Consider the following 10126-nt stretch of genomic DNA (forward strand, 5'->3'; position numbering starts at 1 on the left):
ATCTCATGAGGTAGGTACAAAGCATCAGGCAGTCTTAGTATATGGGTGTATTTTCACAAAAGACAGAAGTGTTCTTATGCCAATAAGTATGTATGCTAAAACAGGCCCCGGATAAGCTCCAGTGACAGTACTTACTAGATTCTTTCAGTCATCAGGTCATGGGAAATGTGCCTGAAAATTAGTGGCATATTAACCACTGGGCCTGACAGTCTCATCTTTTTTTACCTATGATATGGGATAACTTCCTCTGCAATTGGCCTATCTCTCTCACACTGAGGTTCATTTTTATCTTCTGTACCTGTGTGTATGTATGTCCCCTATTTGGATGTGGGTTATCTTTTTATCTAAAATGCTGAGGAAGTGTGCATATGCATACACACCAACCCATCTACAGAGTGTGACACAGAAAGGCAGGGAACAGTGAGATGGGAGGAGAGATTTACCTGAATGTATTATCTTTGAATGTGATGGGGCACAAGCTTTTAATCCCAGCACTTGAAGATAGTGTCTGGTGGATCTCTGTTGAGTGGAAGGCCAGCCTGGTGTACACATGAGTGCATGGACAGCATGAGCTACAAAGAGAAAGCCTATGTCAAAAAAGGAGAAGGAGGAAGAGGTGGAGGAAGAAAGAAAGAGAGAGGGAGAGGAAGAGAGAGAGAAAGGAAGAAAGAAGGAAGGAAGGAAGGAAGGAAGGAAGGAAGGAAGGAAGGAAGGAAGGGAGAAAAGGAGAGTGGGCTCTGAATTTGTGGGCCAGCGCATCGGGCTTGGGTTTAGTTAGGCCTGTTCTGATACAGCAGTTGTGAGTCCAAAATCTTTGGTGCACAATCTAGAAGCAATGAGCATCTAGGTTGCAGTATGAGGAGCAAAATCCCAGATCAAGAACACCTCTGTCTTTGTTCACAATGCCCTTAACAGAATGGGCTGAGGCTACCCACATTCAGGAAGTCTACCCATGTGAAGGTCAATCACATTTGTAAGTTAGCACTATAAGAGCATGTAGACCAAATTGCATCCCATGCTTAGTAACACACCCACGTGGACAAGAGCAAGCAGTGTCATCTTTCTCACTGAGCATCGTGGGTCTGTCTAGATTTTTTTTTTTTTTTTGAGTGGTACCATCCATGTCATAACACAGATGAGGGCCCCATTCCTATTTTCTACTGCATTAGTCATTATTTATGGATGTGTAAAGTAGAATGAACAGGATGGAAAGTATGTAGACTAGGGAAATGAGCCTCAGGGCAGCATATCAATTAGTATAAACTGGTTAATGTAACTTATAAGAGCTAGCTACGAACAAGCCTAACCCATTGGCCAAGCTTTCATAAGTCTTAGTGTAGTTATTTGGTAACTGCCTTGTGTGATAGGGGAAGTCTAAGTACAACCCTGCATCATTTGCTTGGAAACTTAGGTCATTGATTTTTAAAATTAGTATTGAATGTGAGTAGTGATTGCAGTCATTTTGTTGTTGGCTTTTAGTGGAGTTGTGTTGTCAGTGCTCTTTTGAGCTTCAGTAATTATAACTTTGTTGTCTTTCTACAATCTCTTGTTTATACTCACTTTTGTCTTCAGCTTGCAATATCGCCTCCCATATTTCCCTTAGGATTGATCTTGCATAAAACATTTTAGACTGTTTATATCATGGAAAGTTTTTCTCTCTACTTCAATTATGGCAGGTAGTTTGCAGAGTTCATTAGTATAGGTTGCCAGTCATGGTCTATTAGAACTTGGAATGCATTACTTCAGGCTATTCTGACTCTCAAAATTCCATGAGAAATCAGCTGTTATTTGAACGGTTTTCCTTTATATGTGACTTGTGCTTTCAGCTGTCAATACTCCTATGTTCTGTACACTTAGTGTTTGAACTATAATATGGCTTTCTTTTCTGGTCTTGTCTAGTGGATTTCTTTGTGTTTCTTGTTATCAATATGTGTGTTTTTAATCTGTTTTTTTTTCCTATGATCATATTGAAGATCTGACTATGCCTTTGACTTGGGATTCTTCTCATTCACCTATTTTTATAACTTGAAGGTTTGGTTTTTTTTCATGGTGTCTCATATTTCTTGTCTGTTCCTTCCCCTTTTCTTTCTTTTTTCATATTCTTTGCCTATTTCATCTAGCTCCTCTACTTCAACTTCAAGACCTGCATTTCCATACTCTGGTTGATCGACATTCAATTGTAAAACTGCCTCTTGAGTTTTCTAGTTGGTTTATTAGTAGTTTTGATTACATATTAATTTCAGGTTGAGCTCCCTTCAATGTTTTTCTTTATTAAATTTTGTTCTCAATTCTTGGATATCCTTTTTCATTCATATCAGTCTTACCTTTGTATTTTTTGGGGTGGATTCACTCAGGTGTTTATTCTCTTTAATTTCATTATCTCTTTCTTTCAATCTCTATTAAACTCTTCAATTCTTTGAAGAAGCTTATACTTTTTCTTTCAAATTCTGTATCCTAGGCTTCATCTAGTTAATTCTCATTGGTAACCATTTCCATAGAACTGGTGTAATTTAAAGGGAATATTCTGCCTCAATTTTTCATATTTTTACTATAAAATATGGACATGAGGACTTCTTTTGTTATTTCCTTGTCTGTTATGGGGAAAACTGGTTGGGCCAGAACACAGGATGAGATTAAGAAGACTGAGGGAGCTGGAACTGGGATTGCTATGTAAAAACATATGAATAGAATTAATAAAATGTGTAAAAAAAAAAACTTCACGCATTCACACACACACACATACACACACATACACACACAGTGAGATATTCACTTTGTCCACACCTGTGGCACAGACCACACCCATTGGGGGTGGGGACATAGGTGGATGTTACCTGGGGGAACTAAGTTTGAGGAAGGGGTTCCAAAAGCTCTCTTGTTTGCAACACAGGGACAGGAGAACATCTGGAGGCATCCTTGGGACCAGGAACCTGCTGGTGTTCATCTGTCTATGTTGTAAGTTATTTCTCTCTCAATAAACATCTATTCGGCCTATCTGTTTCTCCTGATCCTTATTATACCTCAATACAGACACACACACACACTCTGCAATTATGGTGGTATTGAGAGGTGGAGTTCTGTAAGGAGTGAGTAAGGTTTTTCCGCCCTCTGCCTGGTCTTGTCCTGCCGCCGCGCCGCCAGCCCCAAATAACACACAGAAACTCTGTATTTGATATTATGCTGTTGACCAGGTCCTAGTTTCTTATTGGCTAGCTCTATCTTAATTATTAACCCATTTCTATGTATTTCCACGTGGTTTCACCTACCGGGGAGTGGGGCAGGCATCTGGTCTCCCCGGTCCCTCCATCCTGACTCCTGATTACTACTTCCTATTTCCTCCTTGTCTCCTAGTCCCTCCTATCTTCCTTTCCTATTGGCCAACATTGCTTTATTCATTAACCAGTATAAGAAACATATACAGAATGACATCTCCCATCAGAGTTCTTGGTTAGGCCATGAGGGGTCCACTCGAGGATGGGCTAGCTGCACATTTAAAAGAGCAGTGGGATACGAGTTCAATCCTTCCTCCCTTCTACCATGTAGCTACAGGCAGTGCCATCTAAAAATGAGCCCTGAGCAGACACTGAGACTCTTGGCACCTTGATCGTGGGGCTTCTTGCCTCTACAGCAGTGAGATATAAATAAATCTCTGTTGTTTTTACCCTCATTCTCTTGCATTTAATAGAGTTGCCAAAGGAGGCTTTGCTTTCAAATAAACATATGTCCTTGCTTAAAGAATTGGCAGCAAATGAGGAGTAGATGTGAGTTTCTGTCATTCACCATGTATTCACAAAGTAATCTCACCATAAAGAAACCAATAGGAAAATGGACTACAGACACACATAGAAGGGTCATGAAAGATAGGTAGATAAATAGATAGATAGATAGATAGATAGATAGATGCTAATGTGCACTAGAAATAAAGATATTTGTTCATCACAGTTCATTTTAAATAAAAATGAGACTAAAAATTACACCAAGATTCTGTGTGTCTGTGTGCAAACTCCTGTTGTCATTCACTGGAGAATCTCATGGGAGCCCTATGTCCTGGACTGTGGTTTGTGCCTGTTGTAAGTGGTCCTCTGCTGTAACTCCTGCCCTAGGGAGGATGAGATCCCTTAGCTGAGACAGGCAGATGCTGGTGTCTCAGAGACCACACATTGTATGGGACTGACCTGGTTGGTGAGCTCAGCTAGGGCATCTCCTCTGTGGGCAGGCTGGTGCAGGCCAGATGGACAGAGCTTGACAACACAGTCTCCTTTCTCCATTGCTGTTGATGTATCAAGTGCACTGTAGACTTAGTGAGCTCTGTCCGACACATGGAAGCTATGTTTGTAGAAAGAAGTGGGAACAGGACCAGCAAAGCCTGCTTCTGAGCCTGGCACATCTTAGATGCATAAAGATGGGAACGGGCCTGGGCCAGACCTATCCTGGGAGGTGTCTGTAGCTCTGTTCTGTGCCGTGCAGAAATGGACCTGAATGGCGCTTCAACCAACTGAGGCTCAACCCACATGTGCTGTCACCAAAGGCCGTTCAGAAGTTTGTCCCCATGGTGGACATGGTAGCAAGGGACTTCTGAAGTAGAAGGTGCTAGTGAATGCCCATGGCAACTTCTCAATGGACTTTCATTCCAGTGTGTTAAACTATACCATAGAAGGTATGTGGCCTAGGAAGGTTCCAGCATGAGTGGTATAGGAAGGGCATGGGCCAAGAAGAAGGAAAGGGGGACAGCATTGGGATCAGGAATTGCCTATGCTCAGTGATAATATTTTCTCTGCAGCCAGCCACTTTGTTCTTTTTGGGGGGAGCAGCTGGACCTCATTGACCATGACCTGAATTCTGGTTGCCTGAAGTGCGTCCATGCCTTGCAATCCATGATGAAGGCCACCCCACAGCTCATGTATTTTCCCAGTGGACTGACTTGCTGGACAAGCATCTGGGCATGGGAAGAGAACTTTGAGTCCTGGGATTTCATCTCTGAACAAGGTAAGGGCCACTGCCCTGGTCAGTACCGTGGGACAGAAGACAATGCTCACATGAGTCCCATTCACCTTCATTTCCTTCAAAGGGATGTGATTGCTAAGGCCCTTCTCCTGTGATTTCACAGTGAGTTTAGGGTTGTATGAGCCAGCAATGGTGGCTCACAGGCAGGAAGACTGAGGTGATAGGGCCACGATAAGCTAGGATGATGTAGGAAAGGTCTGACACAGCAAAATGATTCCATGCTTTCTCTTCTATGGTCACAAAATGTTTCAAGAATGTGTATCAAGAGGTGAAATGGGATTGCTCACAGACCTGGAGTGTCATATCAGAGCTGGTAGCAGAGGGTGCTCTGCCAATGGATGCCATCCAGGCCAATTCTCTGGAAGTGTGCACACAGTCAGGACCTCTAGGAGCATAACTGCTACCCTAACATCTCCTGGTGTCCCCCCAAAGCATAATCCCCTCCTCACCTGTGTCATCATAGCCATTCTCTGTGAAGCCAGTGAAATGTCTGAGAAATGGAAAGGGAATAGTAGATAGTTTGTAAACAAGGAAGGCCTACACATCCAAGTCCAGACACAAGTCAGGTTAGAAAACCACTCAAGCGCTGGGCATTGGTGGTTCATGCATTTAATCTCAGCACTCGGGAGGCAGAGGCAGGCAGGTCTCTGTGAGTTACAGGTCAGCCTGGTCTACAGAGCTAGTTCCAACACAGTCTCCAAAACAATACAAGGAAACCCTGTCTCCAAAAAACAAAACAAAACAAACAGAAAAAAAGGAAAGAAAACCACACAAGCAGCAGGCTACCTGTCACTTTCTCCAAGACATGAACATGCTGTGGGCCTAGGAGGACAGTGAGCAGACCAGAGTCCTCTCTTGGATCATGGAGCAGGCATCCTTGTCAGTGGGAACTTGAGGTAGATGCAAGAAAAACAAGGCTAAGTAAGAGACAAACATCCAAGTTGCCTACTGATGCAGAAGGGAGATCACAATGCAGTCTCGTTGGAAATGTTCATCCAGGTACAAATTTCCAGTCTGTCAAAGATTAGCAACAGAGTCCATAAGTTCTAGTGAAGAAAGAGAAAAAAGAGAGGCTCTAATGTTCATATTGTGAAGTAGATTTTGGCAGGGAATGAGGACCAGCACATGGCTTGTGGGAGTGAGAAGCCAGAGCTACAGTAATGGAGCAGACAGAGACCAGAGAGCCCATCAAAGGGAGTCTGAAAGGGAATCACCAAGACTTGGGGATGTAGCAAGCTACCCGAACAGGGGACACAGGCCCAGATCAGGCCAACAGGGATCTGGTGTCTATTAGGAAGGGTAAATATGCCAGCATAAAATCAGCTTTATATAGCCAATGTGGACCAAGGAAGCTGGCCAGTGACTTCAGGGAGACCCCTAAGATATTTCTTTTGTGGGTCACATCAAGGAAAGAGACATTTTGGATCTAGAGGCTCAGGGCTCACATCAGTCAGGAGGAGTCAAGTCAGTGTGAAGAGCCATGACCCATTATAGGTTTGGAAAATAAGGGCAATGGCCAGGGGCATGTGGAGAGCTGATGCAAATCAGGCATTTGGGAAGGTAGATGAGAGATGTACAGTTTCCTTTAGTGACAAAGAGTCCACCTTAATGGGCATCAGATCAGATTGTGAGCACCCAACTCTGAAGGTGCTGAGGTGTTTGCCAGAAGTGGGGTGTCTGGGATTTCCCCTCAGGATGTAGGGCAAGAACCTTTGAGGAGGAGGTAAGGGCTCCAAGGCTTCCACTTTGCTATGGTCATGCACAACTCCTGAGAAGGGAATCTTTACAGTAGGAATCCAATTGGGAAGGTCAAGCTTGGTTTCTAAGATTGTTCCCTGGTTCCTGCAGACATCAGTGCCTTTGATAATGACCCTGTTTGAGCTGGCTCAGAACCCAGATTTCAGCATGCAGTTCAGCAGGAGAGCCTAGCAGCTGAGGCCAGCATTGCTACAAATCCTCAGAGGGCTGTGTCAGACCTGCCCCTGTTGCGGGCTGTCCTTAAAGAGACCTTGAGGTGATTATTGGCTGCCCTTTCCCTGCTGTCCTGTCCCTCTCTTTTCTTGGGTTGAGGGCTGCCATGTCTGCTCTTCTCCCTATGGCTGGATGCCTTTGTTCCTATGGAGGTTGGCTGAGGTCAGCATACCTAGGATCCACGCCCCTGAGAGACATGAGGGAAAAAGGTGCAAATGTGGACAGGGGAAGCCCTTCATAGCTGGAGTCACTTCTGTTCCTTCCCTATCTCCAGGCTCTATCCTGTTGCTTTCTTTTTGGAGAGAATTCTAAGCTCGGACTTAGTGCTTCAGAACTACCACATCCCTGCTGTGGTGAGTGATCCTTATATGCCCTTTTCTTCTTCACCTCAAAGAGGCAGCTGACCTTGCCCTTGGCATGTGCCCACAGACAATCCTCCACGAGTGTCTTCTCCATGGGCCAAAACCCTGCAGTATTTCCGAGGCCAGAGCGCTACATGCCCCAGCACTGGATGGTGAGGAAAAGCATTTTCCAGCATCTGATCTTTGGCTTTGGGGTGTGCCAGTGCCTGGGGAAGTGCCTGGCACAGGTGCAGATGCTGCTCCTGCTGCACCATGTGAGCAGCTGGGGAGGGGGCAATGGGATGTGGTGTGGCTGGATGTAGAGGTGAGCAACTAAGATAGAACTGCAGAGTTTATCCCAGCCTCAGGTGTCTGAGAGCCCAGAGAAGGAAGGGCCTTAAGATTAAGGTGCAGTAGGGTGGGACCTACAAAGCAGAGTGGGCAAACTGAGTCTAGATAGGGCCTTAATGAGAGCTTGGTGGGTGGGTATGGTCTCTAGAGCAGGACTAGGTTCTCAGAGCCCTACAGAAGTCCTCTTTGCAGCATGGTGGCAGCACTGAGCAGTTTAGCTGATATAGGCCAGTGCTCTGCCCTGCTGAGGAGGCCAGATGGAGAGCTTCCCTTGTGTTCCAGGTGCTGAAATCCTTCAAGGTGGAGACACAGGAGCCAGAGGATGTGCATATAACCTACTGCTTTGTTTTGATGCTGGGCTCCAGCCCCCTCCTCACTTTAGGCCTGTCAAGTAGTTGTAAAACCCCAGGAGGCCAGCAGCTTCCTACTGTCCTGATGACATGCTTTCTCTTTTGTCCCTTGGGCCACCATGCCTGTAGCCATAGCTACCTTCTTTGTAGGCTGTAATTCAAGGACTGGAAACAGCTCTGGAGGATTACTGTCCCTTCTCAGTAATCTCCTCCCACCCCCGCCCCCCACCCCTGCTCCCACAAGCACAGTCCCTACATCCAACAGTGTTCAGTGAGCCCACATGCTGGCTTTGCCTTCCTCTCTGGTCCCAAAAATCCCTATTACTCTCTTCCTGAACCACCTCCTCAGGTTAAAAATTTCTTCATATTGCTTGAGTGTTGTGCAAAAGGAACCCAGCATCAGCCTGGGCATCTCATGTCACTAATGAATGCCCAGGAGAATACTGGTGAGACATTCTCATGTTGAGGAGAGACAGAACTGGCCATGGGTATGCTGCATCATAGGGTATGGCTGAGTCAGGGGCACAGTAGATGCTCAGTGACCACTTTCCATTCCAGACCATGTACAGATCTTGATGATGCTGAGAGGGCTAAGGGCCTTAAGAATGCCCAAAACAAAACATAAAACAAAACAAAACAACAACAAACCCAAACCAAAAAATAATAAAATAAAACTTAGAGAAATGTTCTGGTAACACAAGGGTCAGAAATCGGTTGGCAATTTCATAATGGTTTCTGTATGCATCTTCTCTGCTCAATGGATGAGCACATATTACAAGTCAGACTCACCTGGGGTATTTGGAGCTGCAGCATATAATACCTTTCAGACACCATGTTTCTAGTCTACGTACAGCACTGGCCAGCAGGGATGGGATGTGCCCTTGTCACAAGCAGACCTCATAAGCTGAACTCACCACACTCTTTGTCTTTTTCCTTCTTTGCTGTCCTTATATAATATAAACTTAGCAGACCACTAGCTCCACCAACCCACAAGTCCAAAATATCATCAGATATCATCTTGGTCCTATAGAAATGCTTACCCCATCTGCCCTTAGCTGCCTGTCCACTGTATCCACCAGTATATTTTTACATGCCTTGTTTGTGACTCTCTTTGTTAGGTAAAACTATAAAAACCTCATGAAAATGTTTCCACAAGGAAACATGGACTGTGTGGTAATGTAAATAAATGGCCATGGTCTCTCAGAATGGCTCCAGAATAAACCATTTCTTATTCACTTTTAGGTTAGAGCTGCAATTGTGGTGTGTGTGTGTGTGTGTGTGTGTGTGTGTGTGTGTGTGTGTGTGTGTGTGTCTGTGTGTGTGTATACAATACTAATACTACTCTGGAAACAATGTCATGATTCTGAGTCATGCCATTCATATTAGAGACCTGTGAAAAGCACCTTCTTTATGTGTGGAGACAGCTTTGCCTTTTCCTGTAAGTCATCCCTCCTTCTCTTTTGTATATAAACAAAAGGCTGGGAACACAGACACTAGAGTCCAACTGTTGCTGAGGTAACAAAAGCACACGCAGAGGAGCCCTTCTCCTCTCTCAGCTGTGGCAGGCAGACTACAGACACACTGGTAATATGACACTTCAATGAAATTACGTGTATATATGCATATGTAAAACACAAAAACTATATACATCGATAAAATTAATGTAATATATATGTGTGTGTGTTATCCAAGACCAGCTTCCAACAATCCAATCTTCTGTAATGCCCAGAACATAAGAATCTATAGAAACAGGAAGTGTAGTAGCACCAGGTGGTTAGTGCTTAAGGACAGCTTAAAAGACTCTAGGCAGGGGCTGTCAATGATCCTGAAGATTATTTTGAAAGAAAAAAAAGCATTTGAAAATGGACTATGGTGATGATGGGTGCTTCCATATTCACACTATACAAAACACCTGTATTTCCTGTACAGGGAAGTTTTGGTCCCACCTGGTCCCACAGCCATTCAGTCACAAATAAATATACAAAGGCTCATATTATTCATAAACTGTCTGGTATATTGCTCATACTAATTACTAATTAGCTCCTATAACTTAAATTAATCCATAATTGGGCAGAAGAGATGGCTCAGAGGTTAAGAGACTTGGTTGCT

At 44.3% G+C, this 10126-nt stretch overlaps 1 pseudogene; it reads left to right on the forward strand.

Moving 5' to 3' along the window:
* The first annotated feature begins 5 nt into the window (after positions 1–5).
* On the forward strand, positions 6–9264 carry LOC127235224 (cytochrome P450 11B1, mitochondrial-like; annotated as a pseudogene).
* The last annotated feature ends 862 nt before the right edge of the window (positions 9265–10126 follow it).

This window comes from Phodopus roborovskii, unplaced genomic scaffold, assembly GCF_943737965.1.
Source record: "Phodopus roborovskii unplaced genomic scaffold, PHOROB, whole genome shotgun sequence".
NCBI classification, from domain to species: domain Eukaryota; kingdom Metazoa; phylum Chordata; class Mammalia; order Rodentia; family Cricetidae; genus Phodopus; species Phodopus roborovskii.